The sequence below is a fragment of the Bombina bombina genome, chromosome 6 (assembly GCF_027579735.1).
Source record: "Bombina bombina isolate aBomBom1 chromosome 6, aBomBom1.pri, whole genome shotgun sequence".
NCBI classification, from domain to species: domain Eukaryota; kingdom Metazoa; phylum Chordata; class Amphibia; order Anura; family Bombinatoridae; genus Bombina; species Bombina bombina.
The window spans coordinates 1049173949-1049194582 of record NC_069504.1 but is presented as its reverse complement, the minus strand read 5'-3'; the positions used below and the strand labels follow the sequence as shown (position 1 = coordinate 1049194582).

The following is a 20634-nucleotide window of genomic DNA, read 5'->3' as shown; positions in this document are numbered from 1 at the left end:
ATATACACACACACACACACACATACAAATATATATATATATATATATATATACACACACACACATACACATATATATATATATATACATACACACACATACACATATATATATATATACACACACACATACACATATATATATATATATATACATACACACACACACATACATACATATCTCATCCTCAGCAGACCTTCAGTTGTTGGCGATTGGACATGTATAGGGTAGACCGGACAATGAAGGGAGCTTGCTAAGTATTATTTAGAAATATGAATCAAGTTATAAATATTGCTGGTTATTGGATTTAATTTAGATTATATAGGCTTACTCTAGTCAATACTAACCAGAAATGAACTACAACCAAAGCAGCACCCATTAAAGGGTGGGTAAATAAATAAATAATAACAGAAAACAATATAGTAAAAGGGAACATTTATTAAGACAAGAGTAAATTTTTCTTTGTTCTCTTGCTATCTTTATTTTAAAAGCAGGAATGTAAATATTAGCAGCCAGCCCATTTTAGGTTCAGCACCATGGATAGCGCTTGCTTATTGGAGGCTTACATTTACCCACCAATAAAGAAAGCATAACCCAGGTTCTCAACCAAAAATGGGCCGGCTCTTATGCATCACATTCCTGCTTTTTAAATAAAGATAGCAAGAGAACGAAGAAAAATTGATATTAGGAGTAAATTAGAAAGTTGCTTAAAATTGCATGCTCTATCTGAATCATGAAATAAAAAATTTGGGTTTAGTCTCCCTTTAAGAAGGACTTCTGTAATTTAGTATGGACTCAGTGCTGTAATAAAAAAAGATATACAGACGCTCCCTTCCTCTGGGGTCTTTTAGGCATCTGTGCAGACTTATATGAAGAGGAATCCCTTTAGCCCCCTATAGTGTTGGAAACAAAGTTAATTAGTTTTGTAACAGGCATAGGGTCTATGCACAGGGAGCCCTACAGGAATTACTGCAATATGGAGTTCTGTTGCTCGATGACAAAATGGAACTCATAGCACAGGTCCCTATTATTTAGTGGTTGCTTTCATGCAATCCTATAGACTTTACCATTACAGCCCCTTACCTGGAAGCTTTGGGAGCTCTGTCAAAACTAGCCTGTGTAGCCTGTCTGTTCTAGGATTTAGTCAGAATGATGGAAATATTACTTTTGCAGAAAGGAAAGCATAATTCTAAAAAACACCTCATCCTGATGAAAAGGAAGAGCACCCTAAAGAAAAGCTCCACACTCAGAAATAGAACTAGGTGAAGAAAAAAGCATTTTACTGCTGAGTCATTTCTTATCCCTGTGCAGAAATTTTTTTTTATCTGTTGCAAGCATTGTAATAAACAACCATTTCAGGGCATGTACAAATGCTTGCCCCTACCCCTGTACATTAGTATGATCTTATATTTGCAAAATGCTTGTGTTTCTCAGCATTATCTGTCTTTATATTAATGTGAGCATTTGAAAACTTATGAAGCAAAGCTCTGGGCTTCTAGTTGCTCCTGTCTTATTTATTGTCACTGCTTCAAGTTAAGTGCACTTTAGATTTTCTTAAAAGTTTGTTTTGTTGAGAGGGTATTTCTTTCTGAGCTTCCATGTATCTCAAAAGGCAAATGGTCCTGTTAAACTATCTCAAGAGGCTTCTGGTAAACCTGTTATCCCTGTAGATAAGTAATGCTGTAGTAGTGTGCAATCTGTAAGGCTACATTTGTTAAAAGGCAAATTAAAGTTGCTTCAGGTTTTTCTAGGTATTCCTTGCCCCACCTAAACTCAGGTTTCTTCAGGGACTTCTGAGGATAATGTTTATTCAGCTAGAGGGGGGCCAATGGCACTACTACTGATGTATAAGGACTCTAAATATCTCTATGTATAGCAATATCCTATTTTAGGACTCAGATTTAGTGAGTGACAGTGCTGTGTATTAAAGGGATAGTAAAGTCCAAATTAAACTTTCATGATTCAGATAGGGCAGGGGTCAGCAACCTTGGCTCTCCAGTTGTTTTAGAACTACATTTCCCATGATGCTCAAAGGATTAAAAAACTTTCCATTTTTGGTCACAACCTGAACATCAATTTCCAATCAATAACGTGTATATTTCATCACCTACCTAATACAGTCCAACGATATTTAGAAACGCTATAAAATTAAAACAAAATTTATACTTACCTGATAAATTTATTTCTTGACACTGAGTCCACGGATCATCATCAATTACTGTTGGGAATATCACTCCTGGCCAGTAGTAGGAGGCAAAGAGAACCACAGCAAAGCTGTTAAGTATCACTGACCAAACTACAGCCTTGCAAATCTGTTCCACAGAAGCTTCATTTTTGAAGACCCAGGAAGAAGAAACAGCCCTCGTGGAATGAGCCAAAAGGAAAGAGAAGTAGCCGTTGCTTTCTGACCCTTGTGCTTCCCAGAGAAATAAACAAACAAAGCAGAAGACTGACGAAAGTCCTTAGTCGCCTGAAGATAGAATTTAAGCGCACGCACACCATTTAGGTTGTGCAACAAACGCTCCTTATGAGAAGAAGGGTTAGGACACAAAGGAGGAACAACGATTTCCTGATTAATATTCCTGACCGAAACAACTTGAGGCAGGAAATTAACTTAGTACGCAAAACCACCTTTTCAGAATGAAAGACAAGGGGAATCACACTGCAGCGCCGAGAGTTCCGAAACTCTCCGGGCAGAAGAAAAAGCAACAAGACAAAACCTTCCAAGATAACAACTTAATATCTATGGAATGCATAGGCTCAAACGGAGCCTGCTGTAAAACCTTAAAAACAAGGCTAAGGCTCCAGGGAGGAGCAACAGGTTTAAACACAGGCCTGATCCTGACCAAGGCCTGACAAAAAGATTGCACGTCTGGCACATCCGCCAGACGCTTATGCAACAAAATAGACAACGCGGAAATCTGACCTTTCAGAGAACTAGCTCACAAACCTTTCTCCAGACCCTCCTTGAGAAAGGACAAAATCTTAAGAATCCTGACTCTACTCCAAGAGTAGCCTCTGGACTCACAACAATACAGATATTTACGCCATATCTTATGGTAAATTCTTCTTGTCACAGGCTTACGAGCCTGGATCAAGATCTCAATGACCGACTCTGAAAACCCACACTGAGATAAAATTAAGCATTCAATCTCCAGTCAGTTTCAGAGAAACGAGATTTGGATGAAGGAAGGGACCCTGAAGTAGAAGGTCCCTCCTCAGAGGAAGTCTCCAAGGTGGAAGAGCTTGGCATTCTGCCGAGAAGCCATGAGATCCAGCTTCGGCAGCCCCCATTTGAGGGTCAAACTGGGAAACACCTCCGGATGAAGTTCCCACTCCGCGGGATGAAAAGTCTGTCTGCTCATAAAATCCACTTCCCTATTGTCAACTCCTGGAATGTGGATCGCAGATAGACAGCAGTTGTGGGTCTCCGCCCACTGAATAATTCGAGTTATCTCTGCCCCCTGGTGGTTGATGTACGCCACTGATGTTATTTTGTCTGACTGGAACCTGATAAACTGGTAAAGCTAACTGAGATCTGACTCCTCCCGAGTCTATATACCCTGAGCATCCATGGTCACAATCGCCCAGGAAGGACTGCGGAAGCAAGTTCCCTGGGAGAGGTGTTCCTGAGACAGCCACCACGGAAGATAGTCTATTGCCGCCTGATCCCGCTCTATTCGCGGAGACAGATCTGCATAGTCCCCGTTGCTTTGTCTTAGCATGCATAACTGCAGAGGTCTGAGATGGAACTGAGCAAACGGAATGATGTCCATGGAAGCTACCATCAGACCAATTACCTCCATACATTGAGCCACTGACAGCCAAGGAGAGGACTGAAGGGCAAGGCAAGAGTAAAAAATCTTTGATTTTCTGACCTCTTTTAGAAATATCTTCATTGATAGGGAATCTATTATGGTTCCCAAGAACATTACCCTCGTAGGTGGAATCAGAACTTTTTCTCAGATTCACCTTCCATCCGTGGGAGCAAAGAAAAAGACAACAAACAAGATCTCTGTATGAGAGTTTGCTTGTTGAAAAGACGGCGCCTGAACCAGAATGTCATCCAGATAAGGCGCAACTGCAATACACTGAGATCGGAACACTGCCAAAAGAGCCCCCAGAACCTTTGAGAAAATTCTGGGAGCTGTGGCAAGGCCAAATGGAAGAGCCACAAACTGAAAGTGATTGTCCAAGAGAGCAAATCTCAGAAACTTGTGATGATCCTTGTGAATGGGAACATGAAGGTATGCATCCTTTAGGTCTATGGCTGTCATGAACCTACCCTCTTGGACCAAGGGAATTATGGAACGTATAGTTTTCATCTTGAAGGACGGTACTCTGAGGAATTTGTTTAGACATTTCAGGTCTAAAATTTGTCTGAACGTTCCCTCTTTTTTGGGAACCACGAACAGATATGAATAGAATCCCAGACCCTGTTCCTGCAAAGGAACTTGAACTATGACTCCCAGGGCAGCAAGATCCTTGACACAATTTAAGAACGCCTCTCTCTTTATCTGGTCTACAGATAATCTTGAGAGGAGGAACCTGCCTCTGGGAGGGATAGTCTTGAATTCTATTTTGTACCCCTGGGAAACGATGTCCACTGCCCAGGGATCCGGAACATCTCAAATCCAGGCTTGAGCGAATTGAGAAAGTGTGCCCCCTACTGGATCCGCTCCTGGATCAGAGGCCGACCCTTCATGCTGACTTGGAGTCAGCTGCGGGTTTCTTAGACTGCTTCCCCTTGTTCCAAGACTGACTAGGCTTCCAGGAAGGCTTGGATTGTTTTTGCTTGGAGGAGGGAGGGGAGGGTTTACCTCTAAAGTTAGGAAAGGAACAAAAATTACTCTGACATCCTTTTTGCTTATTCTTTTTATCCTGAGGAAGAAAAGATCCTTTCCTCCTGTGATATCTGAAATTATTTCAGCAAAGCCAGGCCAAAACAAGGTTTTACCCTTGTAGGGGATCGCTAAGAGCTTGAACTTAGATGAAACATCCGCGGACCAGGACTTCAACCATAAGGTTTTGCGAGCTAGAACCGCAAAACCAGACATTTTTGCTCCCAGCTTAATGACTTGTAAGGAATCATCCGTAATAAAGGAATTGGCTAATTTAAGGGCTTTAATCCTGTCCTGGATCTCATCAAGAGGAGTATCTGTCTGAATAGAATCAGACAAGGCATCAAACCAGTAGGCTGCTGCACTGGTGACAGTGGCAATACACACCGCAGGCCGCCATTGGAGACTCACCTCTCTTGCTGACTCTGGTGCATACTGTGAGATGCTGCTCATTTCCTGCACTTCCTTTTATGGTCAGACTGGTGTACATCATCCGTGTGAGACAGGATGCAGTCTCAGAATTGTGATGTCATCACTTATTATTTAAAGGGCCTCTGTACAGTATGCTTTGCCCTTGCGTTGTCTCAGACCTGTTTGTGAGAGCTCCTGTGTATTACCTGGCTGTCTGACATCCCTCCTGGTTCCTGATCTCTGGCTTGTTCCTGACTCTGCTGTTCTCCTTGTTCCTGATTCCGGCTCGTCTGACTACTCGCTTTGGCTCCTGACTCGGCTCGTCTGACTATCAGCTCTGGTTTTGATTCCTGGCTTGTTATTTGACTTGTCGACTTTTTATTATTTTTTGCTATTAATAAAGGTGTGATTATTTTTGCACTTCTCGTCTCAGTCGGATTCCTGGCACCTTGACAGTTATGGACACTTTTTATGTGCAAATATGCTTGCCATCATATACCTCTTTATCATATACCACACTCCTGCATACACCAATAAGTATCTAAAGTTAAAAACCTAATTTGCAAATAAGAGTTAGGTATAAAGTTACTAAGTTTATAAATTAAATTATTATTTATCCTAAGCCTACACTCCTGCATACACAAATAAGTATCAAAAGTTAAAAAACATAATTTTCAAAAAAGAGTCAAGTATAAAGTTTATTATATGCAGGAAACAAAAAAATCAATTTTCATGGTATATTTTGTACAAAGACTAAGATATTTGAAATAATACTAAGCTTACACTCCTGTAGCAAAAAACATAATTTATGCTTACCTGATAAATTTATTTCTCTTGTAGTGTATCCAGTCCACGGATCATCCATTACTTGTGGGATATTCTCCTTCCCAACAGGAAGTTGCAAGAGGATCACCCACAGCAGAGCTGCTATATAGCTCCTCCCCTCACTGCCATTCGACCGAAACAAGACGAGAAAGGAGAAACCATAGGGTGCAGTGGTGACTGTAGTTTAATTAAAATTTATACCTGCATTAAAAGGACAGGGTGGGCCATGGACTGGATACACTACAAGAGAAATAAATTTATCAGGTAAGCATAAATTATGTTTTCTCTTGTTAAGTGTATCCAGTCCACGGATCATCCATTACTTGTGGGATACCAATACCAAAGCTAAAGTACACGGATGATGGGAGGGACAAGGCAGGAACTTAAACGGAAGGAAGGCCTGTAGAACCTGTCTCCCAAAAACAGCCTCCGAAGAAGCAAAAGTGTCAAATTTGTAAAATTTTGAAAAGGTGTGAAGCGAAGACCAAGTCGCAGCCTTGCAAATCTGTTCAACAGAGGCCTCATTTTTAAAGGCCCAGGTGGAATCCACAGCTCTAGTAGAATGAGATGTAATCCTTTCAGGGGGCTGCTGTCCAGCAGTCTCATAGGCTAAGTGTATTATGCTCCGAAGCCAAAAGGAGAGAGAGGTTGCCGAAGCTTTTTGACCTCTCCTCTGTCCAGAGTAAATTACAAACAGGGCAGATGTTTGACGAAAATCTTTAGTAGCCTGTAAGTAAAACTTCAAGGCACGGACTACGTCCAGATTATGCAAAAGACGTTCCTTCTTTGAAGAAGGATTAGGACACAATGATGGAACAACAATCTCTTGATTGATATTCCTGTTAGAAACCACCTTAGGTAAAAACCCAGGTTTGGTACGCAGAACTACCTTGTCTGAATGAAAAATCAGATAAGGATAATCACAATGTAAGGCAGATAACTCAGAGACTCTTCGAGCCGAGGAAATAGCCATCAAAAACAGAACTTTCCAAGATAAAAGTTTAATATCAATGGAATGAAGGGGTTCAAACGGAACTCCCTGAAGAACTTTAAGAACCAAGTTTAAGCTCCACGGGGGAGCAACAGTTTTAAACACAGGCTTAATCCTAACCAAAGCCTGACAAAATGCATGGACGTCTGGAACTTCTGCCAGACGCTAGTGCAAAAGAATAGACAGAGCAGAGATCTGTCCTTTTAAAGAACTAGCTCATAAGCCTTTGTCCAAACCCTCTTGGAGAAAGGAAAATATCCTAGGAATCCTAACCTTACTCCATGAGTAACTCTTGGATTCACACCAATAAAGATATTTACACCATATCTTATGGTAGATTTTCCTGGTGACAGGCTTCCGAGACTGTATTAAGGTATCAATGACTGACTCGGAGAAGCCACGCCTTGATAGAATCAAGCGTTCAATCTCCATGCAGTCAGTCTCAGAGAAATTAGATTTGGATGATTGAAAGGACCTTGTATTAGAAGGTCCTGCCTCAGAGGCAGAGTCCATGGTGGAAGAGATTACATGTCCACTAGGTCTGCATACCAGGTCCTGCGTGGCCACGCAGGCACTATCAGAATCACCGATGCTCTCTCCTGTTTGATTTTGGCAATCAGTCGAGGGAGCAGAGGAAACGGTGGAAACACATAGGCCAGGTTGAAGAACCAAGGAGCTGCTAGAGCATCTATCAGCGTTGCTCCCGGGTCCCTGGACCTGGATCCGTAACAAGGAAGCTTGGCGTTCTGGCGAGACGCCATGAGATCCAGTTCTGGTTTGCCCCAACGATGGACCAGTTGAGCAAACACCTCCGGATGGAGTTCCCACTCCCCCGGATGAAAAGTCTGACGACTTAGAAAATCCGCCTCCCAGTTCTCTACGCCTGGGATGTGGATCGCTGACAGGTGGCAAGAGCGAGACTCTGCCCAGTGAATTATCTTTGAGACTTCTAACATCGCTAGGGAACTCCTGGTTCCCCCTTGATGGTTGATGTAAGCCACAGTCGTGATGTTGTCAGACTGAAATCTGATGAACCTCAGTGTTGCTAACTGAGGCCAAGCTAGAAGAGCATTGAATATTGCTCTTAACTCCAGAATATTTATTGGGAGGAGTTTCTCCTCCTGAGTCCACGATCCCTGAGCCTTCAGGGAGTTCCAGACTGTGCCCCAACCTAGAAGGCTGGCATCTGTTGTTACAATTGTCCAATCTGGCCTGCGAAAGGTCATACCCTTGGACAGATGGACCCGAGAAAGCCACCAGAGAAGAGAATCTCTGGTCTCTTGATCCAGATTTAGTAGAGGGGACAAATCTGAGAAATCCCCATTCCACTGACTTAGCATGCATAATTGCAGCGGTCTGAGATGCAGGTGTGCAAATGGCACTATGTCCATTGCCGCTACCATTAAGCCGATTACTTCCATGCACTGAGCCACTGACGGGCGTGGAATGGAATGAAGGACACGGCAAGCATTTAGAAGTTTTGATAACCTGGACTCCGTCAGGTAAATTTTCATCTCTACAGAATCTATAAGAGTCCCTAGGAAGGAGACTCTTGTGAGTGGTGATAGAGAACTCTTTTCTTCGTTCACTTTCCACCCATGCGACCTCAGAAATGCCAGAACTATCTCTGTATGAGACTTGGCAATTTGAAAGCTTGACGCCTGTATCAGGATGTCGTCTAGATACGGAGCCAGAACCGCCAGAAGTGAGCCCAGAACCTTTGTAAAAATTCTCGGGGCAGTGGCCAACCCTCATGGGAAGTCATAAGTGTCTGGGAAAGAAAAATCATAATAATTTCCAGTATTTATATACTAATAGCACTGTTGCCAGGGGCGAAATTGAAAGTTATTTTTAGAAGCTGATCAGAAGGCTTATATAGATTAGGTTATCATGAATTGCAGTGACAATAGTTAAATGCAAATATTAGGTGTTGGGTATCAAACGCTGCCTTGAGTATGCCTGAATGTCCTAACAGATAATCAAGTGTTGTAATAAAGGTTACAATAAGTACCAAGTCGCCAAGAAACATAAATTATGCTTACCTGATAATTTCATTTCCATCGAGGGGAGGAGAGTCCACGGCTTCATTCATTACTGTTGGGAATTAAGAACCTGGCCACCAGGAGGAGGCAAATACACCCCATCCAAAGGCTTAAATACCTCCCCCCAACTTCCCTCATCACCCAGTCATTCTGCCGAGGGAACAAGGAATAGTAGGAGAAATATCAGGGTATAAATTGTGACAGAAGATCAATTAAATTTAGGTCTGCCCATCGGAGATACGGACGGGAGCCGTGGACTCTCCTCCCCTCGATGGAAATGAAATTATCAGGTAAGCGTAATTTATGTTTTCCATCTAAAGGGGAGGGGAGTCCACAGCTTCATTCATTACTGTTGGGAACATATACCCAGGCTCTAGAGGACACTGAATGAAACCGGGAGGGTAAAAGGCGGACCCTAATCTGAGGGCATCACAGCCTGCAAAACCTCTCTCCAAAACAGTTTTCGTAGAAGCAAAAACTTCAAATTTGTAAAACTTTGTAAAAGTGTGTAAGGAGGACCAGGTAGCCGCCTTACAAATTTGCTCCATGGAGGCCTCATTCTTGAAGGACCAAGACGAAGCCACAGCTCTAGTTTAATGAGCCGTGATCCTCTGAGGAGGCTTATGTCCCGCTGTCTCAAAGGCCAAGCGAATCAAGCTCCTCAACCAAAAGGACAAGGAAGTAGAAGAGGCTTACTACCCCTTGCGCTTCCCAGAATACACCACAAAAAGAGATGTAGACTGTCTGAAATCCTTTGTAGCCTGAAGATAGAACTTTAAGGCACGAACCACATCCAGGTTATGAAGTAACCTCTCCTTAGAAGAAGAAGGGTTAGGACACAAAGAAGAAACAACTATTTCCTGATTGATGTTACAGTTAGACATCACCTTGGGAAGAAACCCCAAACCAGTGCGAAGCACAGCCTTATCCGCATGAAAAACCAGATAAGGATGCTCACATTGCAAGGCAGCCAGTTCAGATACTCTGTGTGCCGATGCAATGGCCAACAGGAAGAGAACCTTCCAGGACAGAATCTTAATGTCAATGGAATGCATAGGCTCAAACGGAACCTTCTGCAATACCTTAAGGACCAAGTTTAAGCTCCATGGGGGAGCAGACTGTCTTAAGACAGTCTAAAGACAGGCCTGATTCTAGACAGAGTCTGAACAAAAGATTGGATGTCAGGGAGCTCAGCGAGTCTCCTATCCAATAAGATAATGCCGAAATCTGTCCTCTTAAGCAACTGGCGGAGAGACCCTTCTCCAAACCATCTTGGAGAAAGGACAGAATCCTGGATACCTTCACCTTATGCCAAGGATATCCATGCTTCTCACACCAGGACAAGCAAGTCCTCCACACCTTATGGTAGATGCGACGAGTGACTGGCTTCCTTTCCTGAATTAGTGTATCAATCACACTTTCAGAAAAGCCTCTCTTGGCCAAGACTAGGCGTTCAAACTCCACACAGTCAGCCTCAGAGAATCGAGATTTTGATGTTGAAAAGGACCTTGTTCCAGCATATCCAAGCGACAGGGTAACCTCCACAGTGCAGAGAATGACATCCCCACCAGATCCGCAAACCACATCCTCTGCGGCCACGATGGAGCTATCTGAATGGCCGAAGCTTGCTACTACACGAGGTAGAAGTGGTAACGGTGGAAAAATGTAAGCTAGGCTGAACCCCCAAGGCACCGCTAAGGCATCTATCAGCTCTGCCTGTGGATCCCTGGACCTCAACCCATATTGAGGTAGCTTGCAATTGAGTCTGGACGCAATGAGATCTATCTCCGGCGTTCCCCACCTGAGACAAATCTCTGCAAACACTTCGGGGTGAAGAGACCATTCCCCTGGATGGAAGGATTGCCTGCTGAGAAAGTCTGCTTCCCAGTTGTCCACACCTGAAATGTGAATCGCTGAGAGCAAGCAGCTGTGGGACTCCTCCCACTCCAAGATCCGGGACACCTCCCTCATGGCTAGGGAGCTCCTCGTACCCCCCTGATGGTTGATGTAACCCACTGAGGTAATGTTGTCGGTCTGGAATCAGATGAGGCTGAACAACCCCAGAGGAGCCATGCCTTCAGAGCATTGTAGATTGCTCGGAGTTCCTCCCGGGTTCAATTTCCTTGTGCCATCCTGGCACCCCAAACAGCTCCCCATCCTGCCAGACACGTGTCCGTGGTCACAATCTCCCAGGACGGTCTCAAGAAGGATGTCCCCATGGACAGCTGCTCCGGACAGATCCACCAAGAGAGGCAGTTCCGAGTCCGAGCATCCATGGATATCTGCTGTGATGGATCTGAATGATCGCTGTTCTTGTGAATTAGATTTGAATTCTGCAACTGTATAGTTATAAGGTAAAGTCACTTAGCATTTTCTACAACAGGGGCTTTTGTATTTGGACAACAATTGTGTGTTTTCAATTGGTAGGCAATTAGGAGAGAACCCCACCCTTAGTTTCTAGGATCTATTTAAAGGGTTCTCTATTAGCTCTGCTAATGAAGCTCTGTGGATCTCACTGAAATAAGGATCTCATTTATAAGGATTGCATTAAGTGCAAGAGTTATTTCAGGAGTTATTCAGAGTTAGTCAGTGAGGAGGTTAAATATTGTAGTAATTTGATAGAGTATCTACATATTTATTTAAACATGTCTCAGATTCAGTGCAATGGATGCCTTGCCCTGTTTGATCGTGCAGTATTCTGGAGATTCAGAGGCTGCCCAGTGTGTAAGCAGTTTTCTCTCTTATGGAAAGAAATAGCTTATCTTAAAGATACAATAAATAACATGTCTGTTTGCTCAAAACAGCCTCCTAAGGAAACTGTACCTCTACCCCAGAGACTAAGAAAAAAGAGATGGACAACTGTTGGCACAGGAAGGGTAAGAACAGTAGAACAAAGGCATACTCCTCATCCTCTGCCTTTGAAAAACTCTTATGCTGCTATTACTGTTGGCATCTGTGAAGAAGAGAGCACAACTGCTAGTACTTCTGACAGTGTAACAGGGAGGTCTGAGTTTCCGGTGTCTGAATCTGCAAACAAGAAATCCAAGGTAAGATCTGCAAATGTAAATTTCTGTAAGACTTTAATAGGTGACTCCATTTTAAGAAATGTACAGATAGATGATGATAATGGTGATTTGAGAGAGGTTAGAGGTCTTCCAGGTTCTACCGCTTACAGAGATTTAAATCTTATTTCAAGAATTGTTAAAGCAGCTAGAAAAGACAGTGAGTTAGATGTTATTCACCTAGGTACAAATGATCTGGCTAGAAATGATGTTGATGCTGTGCAAAAGGAGTTTTTTAAACAAGGAAGTTGTTTAGATCATGTGGCTGCATCTGTGTCCTTTTCTGCTGTTTTACCTGTGTATGGACAGGAAGAAGGAAGAATGCAGCGCATTATAGAATTTAACTCTTGGTTAGAGAGGTGGTGTAGGGAGAGAAGATATGGTTTTGTTAGCCATCAAAGCCCTGTTTGGCATGATAGCAGCTTGTATAAGAAGGATGGTTTGCATCTGGATATTAAAGGGACAGGAGTATTGAGTAAAGAATTTAAAGGGGGAAGGGGGACAGAGTTAATATACCCATCTGTCCCCCAGAACATGCCAAGACAGTCAACCAAATTTTAGATTCTTGTTTATTTAAGAAAAAAAAAAACATTACTTTTAGGAATAAGACTTTGAATAATGTAGGCAGGGGTTGTATTGACCATGCAAAAGGATTTGAGAATTCTAGAAATATTCTACGTGCAATGTGCACAAATGCTCGCAGTTTAGTAAGTAAATTACCTACACTTACTGCAATAATGATTTAAGATAAATTGGATTTAGTAGCTATAACAGAGAAATGGTACAATGACTCTCATGACTGGGAAACAGTCATACCTGGTTACATCTTGTTTAAAAAAAATAGAGTAGGTAAAAAAGGGGGCGGAGTTGCTCTGTACGTGAAAGACAATATTAAAGTAAACGAAATTGTAGAAAAAAATGACAATGTAGAAAGTGTTTGGGTAACTATAGAAACTGAAGGGAAACAGGTGTTTAGAATAGGAGTAGTATAGAGACCACCATTACAGGATGAAGCATCAGACAATTTATTAATTGATGAAATAGCCAAAATTACAATGAAGGGCAATGTTATTGTAGTGGGGGACTTTAATATGCCTGATGTAGACTGGGAAGTACCTGTTGCCAAATCAACTAGAAGTAAATATATCCTGGAATCTTTACAAGTGGAATCTCTTGAGCAACTTATAAAAGAACCAACACGAAAAGGAACTATATTAGATTTAGTACTTACAAACAGTGATATAGTATCTGAGGTGTCTGTGGGTGAGAACTTAGGCTCTAGTGATCATCAGTCTGTATGGTTTAATATTAAGGCAAAGGTACTAAGCAACCATAGTAAAACAAAAGTCTTAGATTTTAGATCAACTGATTTTTTTTACATGGGCAGATACCTAGATGAATCCCTAAAAGGGATGGCACAGATTACAGGAGTACAAGAACAGTGGGAATATTTTAAAAATGCTATTCTAGATGCAACTAAACACTGTATTAGGTTTGTTTGTAAAAGTAAAAGAAAATCAATCTGGTTTTCAAGAGAAGTAGCACATGCAGTTAAGACAAAAAAGACAGTCTATAAAAAATTCAAACTCACTAGCTCAGAAGAGGATAAAGAAAAATGGAGAATCCATCAAAAGATGACAAAGCAGTTAATCAGAAAGGCTAAAGCTGATGCAGAAGAGAAAATAGCACAATCTGTAAAAAACGGTGACAAAACCTTCTTTAGATATATCAGTGAAAAGAGAAAAACTAACAGAGGGATAGTTAGACTCAAGAATGAGGACAGAGTAGTGGAAGAAGATAAACAAATAGCAAACTGTTTAAATGATTACTTTTGTTGAGTCTTTACAACAGATGGTAAAGATAGTGAGATTCTATTAAGGGATGTTACTGTAAATAATAATGTGAGTAGTACTTTTCTTTTTACAGAGGAAGAGGTTTCAAGGGCTTTATCAAAAATAAAAGTTAATAAGTCTGTGGGTCCAGATAATATTCATCCAAGGGTTCTAAGAGAACTTTGATCCGTAATAGCTACTCCATTAGCTGATTTCTTTAATCAGTCACTTCTAACAGGAGTTGTTCCAAAAGACTGGAAAATTGCCAATGTAGTCCCTCTTCATAAAAAGGGTAGTAGGGAAGATTCTGCTAACTATAGGCCAGTCAGTTTGACCTCAATTGCAGGGAAATTAATGGAAACTCTTTTAAAGGAAAGACTTGTATCATTCATTCAAACAACTTAGAAGACAAAGGACAGCATGGTTTCACTGCTGGAAGATCATGCCTGACTAATCTAATTAATTTCTTTGACCATGTAACTAAAATAATAGACCAGGGAGGAGCCGTAGATGTTGCATATCTAGACTTTAGCAAAGCATTTGACACCGTCCCACACAACAAACTTATTCACAAAATGTATTGCCTTGGAATAGATGCTAAGATTGTTAAGTGGGTAGAATGCTGGCTTAAAGATAGACGACAGAGGGTTTTCAATTAATGGAGTACATTCAAATGAGGCATCAGTTACTAGTGGTGTTCCCCAAGGGTCAGTTCTTGGGCCTGTTTTGTTTAACATGTTCATAAGAGATATTGGAAGTGGGCTTAAGGGGAAGGTTTGCTTGTTTGCTGATGATACAAAAATTTGTAACAGGGTAGATGTTCCAGGAGGAGTTGATCAAATGAACTGTGATATTAATAAACTAGAGGACTGGTCAAATAAATGGGATCTGAAATTTAATATTACCAAGAGCAAAATTATGCATATAGGATCCAAAAACCCAAAGGCCAATTATAGTCTCAATGGTACATTACTGACTAATTAAAGAAGAAAGGGATTTGGGAATTATTATTTCAGATTATTTAAAATTTGGTACACAATGCCGTAGTGCAGCCAGCAAGGCCAGTCAAATGCTTGGTTGCATTGGAAGAGGTTTTAGTAGCAGAAATAGCAAGGTTCTTATGCCACTTTACAGATCATTAGTTAGACCAAATCTGGAATACTGTGTACAGTTCTGGAGACCATATCTTCAGAAAGATATAAACTAGAAGCTGTCCAAAGGAGGGCTACTAAAATGGTACATGGTCTAAAATATAAAACATACAAAGAAAGACTCTATGATCTAAATATGTATAGTTTAGAGGATAGAAGGGAAAGAGGTGACATGATAGAAACCTTCAAATATACGAAGGGACTTAATAAAATAGAAGCTGAAAGCATTTTTCACAAAAAAATAAATGCCAAAACAAGGAGTCACAATCTAAAGTTAGAGGGTAGTAGATTCAGGAGAAATTTGAGGAACCATTTTATTACAGAAAGGGTGGTGGATTCATGGAATAAACTTCCATTTTAGGTGGTAAACACAAAGACTGTAAAGGAATTTAAAAATGCCTGGGACATGCATAAGGCTATCCTAAGGAAAAAGTAACATGTAATATGGGTAGACTTGATGGTCCTTTTTGGTTCTTATCTACCGTCAAATTCTATGTTTCTATGTTCTACTGTCTCAACATGCACAATTGAAGAGGTCTGAGATGGAACCTGGCAAATGGAATGACGTATATACTGGAAACCATGAGTCAGATCACCTCCATACACTGAGCCACTGAGGGGCTTGAGGAGGGCAAGACTAGAGGACTCAATCGTCCTGCGTCGATGGTCTGTGAGAAATATTATCATGGACATAGTGTCTATTATCGTGCCCAGGAACTCCACCCTGTTGCTGGGAACCAGGGAACTCTTTCCTGAGTTGATCTACTAACCAAGAGATTGGAGAAATAGTACCATAGACCGCTTTCTGCTTGGGATACTGGTACGATAACACAGAGAGAGGAGAGATCCCTCACACACACACACTAGAAAGGCCTCTCTTTTTTTTGGTCTTGAAGACAGGTTTGACAGGAGGAATCTGCCCCTGGGCGGATGGGATCTGAACCCTATCTTGTAACCCTGGGTGACAACTTCCAGAACCCACGGTCCTGAATGTCCTGCAACCATGCTTCTGAGAAGAGAGATAATCTGCCCCCTACTTAGTCCGGAGACCGGTCAGGGACCGCCCCATCATGTCGATTTTGTCTCGGCATGCTTCTTGCTCCGCTTAGACTTGTTCCAAGAATGAGCCAGCTTCCAAGTTTCCTTGGACTGGTCCACTTTTGCGGCGGGCTGCCGGCGCTGGGCCTTGTCCGCACAAAAAGTAGATCCTTTAGGTTTAGCCTTCTTATCCTGCGGTAGGAAAGCTCCCTTGCCTCCCGTAACCGTGGATATGATCGAATCCAATCCTGTACTGAACAGAATCTTTCCTTGAAAAGGCAGGGACAACAGCCTCGACTTAGAGGTCATGTCCGCAGACCAAGACTTTAGCCACAGAGCCGTGTGAGTTAAAACTGAAAAATCTGACTTCTTAGCCTTCAGGCGAATAATTTGCATATTGGCATCACAGATTAAAGAATTGGCGACCTTCAGCACCTTAATCTTATCCTGTATCTCGTCGATGGAAGTCTCCCCCTCGACCATTTCCCACAGGGAATCACACCAATATGTCGCAACCGCGGCTACGGCTGCTGCCGGCAACTGTGGCTACAGCCGCTGCCAGCTGAAAAACAAACCCTGTGTGTTTAAACATCTTTTTAACATTTCTCCAACTTTTTATTCATGGGCTCTTTAAACAACGAACTATCCACGAGGGGAATAGTGGTCCGCTTTGCGAGCATAAAGATAGCACCATCCACCTTAGGGACAGTAACCCACAGCTCAAGCTGAGAGTCCGGAATGGGGAACAGTTTCTTAAAGGAAGAAGAAGGGGAAAAGGAAGAACCTAATCGCTCCCATTCGGTCTTAATAATATTAGCCATCTTAACAGGAACCGGGAAGGCCTGAGGCACCACCCTGTCCTCATATACCTTATCAAGCTTAGGAATCACAGGTTCCTCCGGAAGCTTCGGTTCCGGAACCCCAGTGTAGCAAGCACTTTCTTCAACAAAAAGCGCAAATTCTCTATCCTAAACCTAAAGTCAGGCTCCTCCGCAGCCGGAGGTTTATATGACATGGACTCCGACCCAGAAGGGACCTCCTCTGAAGAGTCGGAGTGGGCCTCGTCATCGTAAAAACGCCTCTGATATTTCCATAGGCGTAAACAACCCCTGGGCCGGGCCGCTACGATACACTCTACACTTGCGCTTAGCAGAACGTGGTAAGGCATCGATCACTTTCGATACTGCCGTTTGCAGTTCATCCGCAAAGTCTGATGGCTAACGAATCTCTCCGCAGGAGTAATGGTTGGACCCTGGGGCGCTGCATGTGCACTTGGAGATGAATGCAGGGAACGCACCTCAAGGGACGGTGAACCCTCAGAGGTGGACGGCTCAGTAGTACTAGACATCCGTTTACTTTTAGATGTCGTAACCTTATCAAGGCATGTGGAACATAGTTGAGCAGGCTGTTTTACCACCTCCTCACAATAAACACAGGAATGAGATCTTGTTAAAGAGGGAGAACCCTCTAACGCGTCAGAGTCCTCCATAGCTTGTGCTTTTATTACGGACTCGATTAACTTAATAAATAGGCACCTTTATAACCTCCAATGGCTTGGGCACTCACTACCTCCTATGCCCCAGACTACAGAAACCGTTTTGTCTCCTGTGCCACGGATCAACAGAGAGAGATAGCCACACCCGGTCACATGGAATGCCTGGCAGGACCGCCCCTGCACTAAGGAGAAAAACACGCCAAAAAAAGGGCCGCGCAATACTGCCGTAAGTAATCTTAAAGTTCCACAAATTGCCAGAGCCTCATCTCGCACATAACGCAGCAATGACACAATAAACAATATCATGTATAAACCCCCCTGTTCAATAAACCCCTTTCCAGGAATATTAACCTTTGATTCTTTAAATGTGACCCTGTCTTCCGTGTTATCATTATGTAATAAAAATGAAACGATCTTACCAGAATCTAAGCCGTGGAACAGGAACACGGCCCTTCAAGTGTGACAGGTTAGTAGCCTCGCTGCGGATTACTTGTGGAGCTGTTAATATGAGTCGGGATGGTTTCGCAGAAAGACTCTCCCTGCATCTCCGGACTCTAACTTTTGCCCAGGCTCTCACTGAGAGGCTGACAGGACTACTCAAAACTCCAGTCCCAATGCGAAGAGTACTACCCTCCATAAGAGACTACTCCGATCTTCGGCACTTCTCTGTCATCCTCCAGTGACGAAAGGCAAACAATGACTGGGGGATGAGGGAAGTGGGGGAGGTATTTAAGCTTTTGGCTGGGGTGTCTTTGCCTCCTCCTGGTGGCCAGGTTCTAAAAGGGATAGTAAACCCCAAAAGTTCCTTTTATGATTCAGATAGAAGTAAATTAGAAAATTGTTTAAAATTGTATGTTCTATCCAAGTCATGAAAGAAAGTTTTGGGGTTTCCTATCCTTTTAACTTTACCTTCACTTTAATAGAGGTTGGCAACATTTGTTGCAATCAGTAAGTTTGTTTACTATAGGATGCCAGCAGCAGATACTCTCAGGATCCATAAACAGTCATTTCCATCTAAAGGGAGGAGAGTCCACGACTTACTTCATTACTGTTGGGAATTAAAGGGACAGGAATGTCAAAATTATACCTGCATGATTCAGATAGAGCATGTTATTTTAAGACACTTTTACATTCACTTACTTTCAAATGTGCTTCATTCTCTTAGTATACAGTGTAAATAAATAAATACGCACATATCCTACACTAGTGGGAGCTGCTGCTAATTGGTGCCTGCACACATTTGTCTCTTGTGATTGGATAACTAGATGTGTTCAGCTTCCTGCCACTAGTGCAATGCTGTCCCTTCAGCAATGGGTAACAAGAGAATGAAGCAAATTTGATAATAGAAGTAAATTAGAAAATTGTTTAAAGTTGTATGTTCTATTATCAAATTTGCTTCATTCTCTTGTTATCCATTGCTGAAGGGACAGCATTACACTAGTGGCAGGAAGCTGAACACATCTAGTTATCCAATCACAAGAGACAAATGTGTGCAGGCACCAATTAGCAGCAGCTCCCACTAGTGTAGGATATGTGCGTATTTTTTTTTTTACACTGTATACTAAGAGAACAAAGCACATTTGAAAATAAGTGAATTTAAAAGTGTCTGAATAAAAATTCCTTTAATTCCCAACAGTAATGAATGAAGTCGTGGACTCTCCTCCCTTTAGATGGAAATGACTGCTTATGAATCCTGAGAGTATCTGCTGCTGGCATCCGGAAAATATAGTAAACAAACTTACTGATTGCAACAAATGTTGCCAACCTCTATTAAAGTGAAGGTAAAGTTAAAGGGATAGGAAACCCCAAAATTGTCTTTCATGACTTGGATAGAACATACAATTTTAAACAACTTTTCAATTTACTTCTATTATCAAATTTGCTTCATTCTCTTGTTATCCTTTGCTGAAGGAACAGCATTGCACTACTGGCAGCTATCTGAACACATCTAGTTAGCCAATCACAAGAGACAAATGTGTGCAGGCACCAATCAGCAGCTAGCTCCCACTAGTGTAGGATATGTGCGTATTATTTTCAAACAAGGGATACCAAGAAAACGAAGCACATTTGAAAATAGAAGTCAATTTAAAAGGTGTCTTAAAATTAGATGCACTTTATGAATCATGCAAGTTTAAATTTTGACTTTCCTATCCCTTTAACTCGCTATGAAACTGTAATAATATTCTTTGCCCAAAACGAATATGAATTTCATTCATATTTTTTTTAAATTATCATTCTAAAGTAAGTTATTGCTGTTTGTTCTCACTGTTTATTTGCAGGCAAATTCAACCCGTTTTTTTTTCTCTTCACGGGTAGGTCACGTTTTTTTTTAAGAGCCTATTGAAAATCTGACTGACTGTTAGGCGGTCATCAATCGACGTCATCCGCCTCCCAGATCATGTGCGCATGCGATAAGATTTATTGCTTCAGCTCTAAATATAAGTAGTGTTATTATGGAATTCCAATAGTAGGTAATAAGAAAGAATAACGGAAAAACGAGTAGAGGATTATTGCATGCACAATAGGGAGAAAATCGCTGATTTGCGCATGCGCAGTTAATAGGAGGATCGTGAACGCGCTTTGGAAACACGTATAGAGCGAGTAGGACTGCTCTATAAGTCACTCAACAGTACTATTAGTAAATAAATACTGGAAGGCTTAAATCACACTCTTTTTCTACAGAAAATCACCATTAAAGTCTATGGGGTATTTTGTAGATAAATCATTTGATAAGTTGTTTTCTAAAATAATGTGATCAAGCCCATAATGCTTAAATGTATTTGATCAGAATGGGAACAGGTCCATTTGTTATGTGTTTAAGACCTCTCTTATGAAGTATATATCTAGGCAAACTGGTTCTCTTTGCAATGTTGTGGCCCAGGAAGCATAAATATAGTTTCCTATAATTCCTCAGGTCCAAAATCCCCCTCTATTAAGCTACACTGC

At 41.8% G+C, this 20634-nt stretch overlaps 1 protein-coding gene across 1 annotated transcript in view; it reads right to left on the bottom strand.

Moving 5' to 3' along the window:
* CCDC77 (coiled-coil domain containing 77) overlaps positions 1-20634 on the bottom strand; it is a 133886-nt gene that overhangs the window by 1348 nt on the left and 111904 nt on the right. The window lies entirely within an intron of this gene.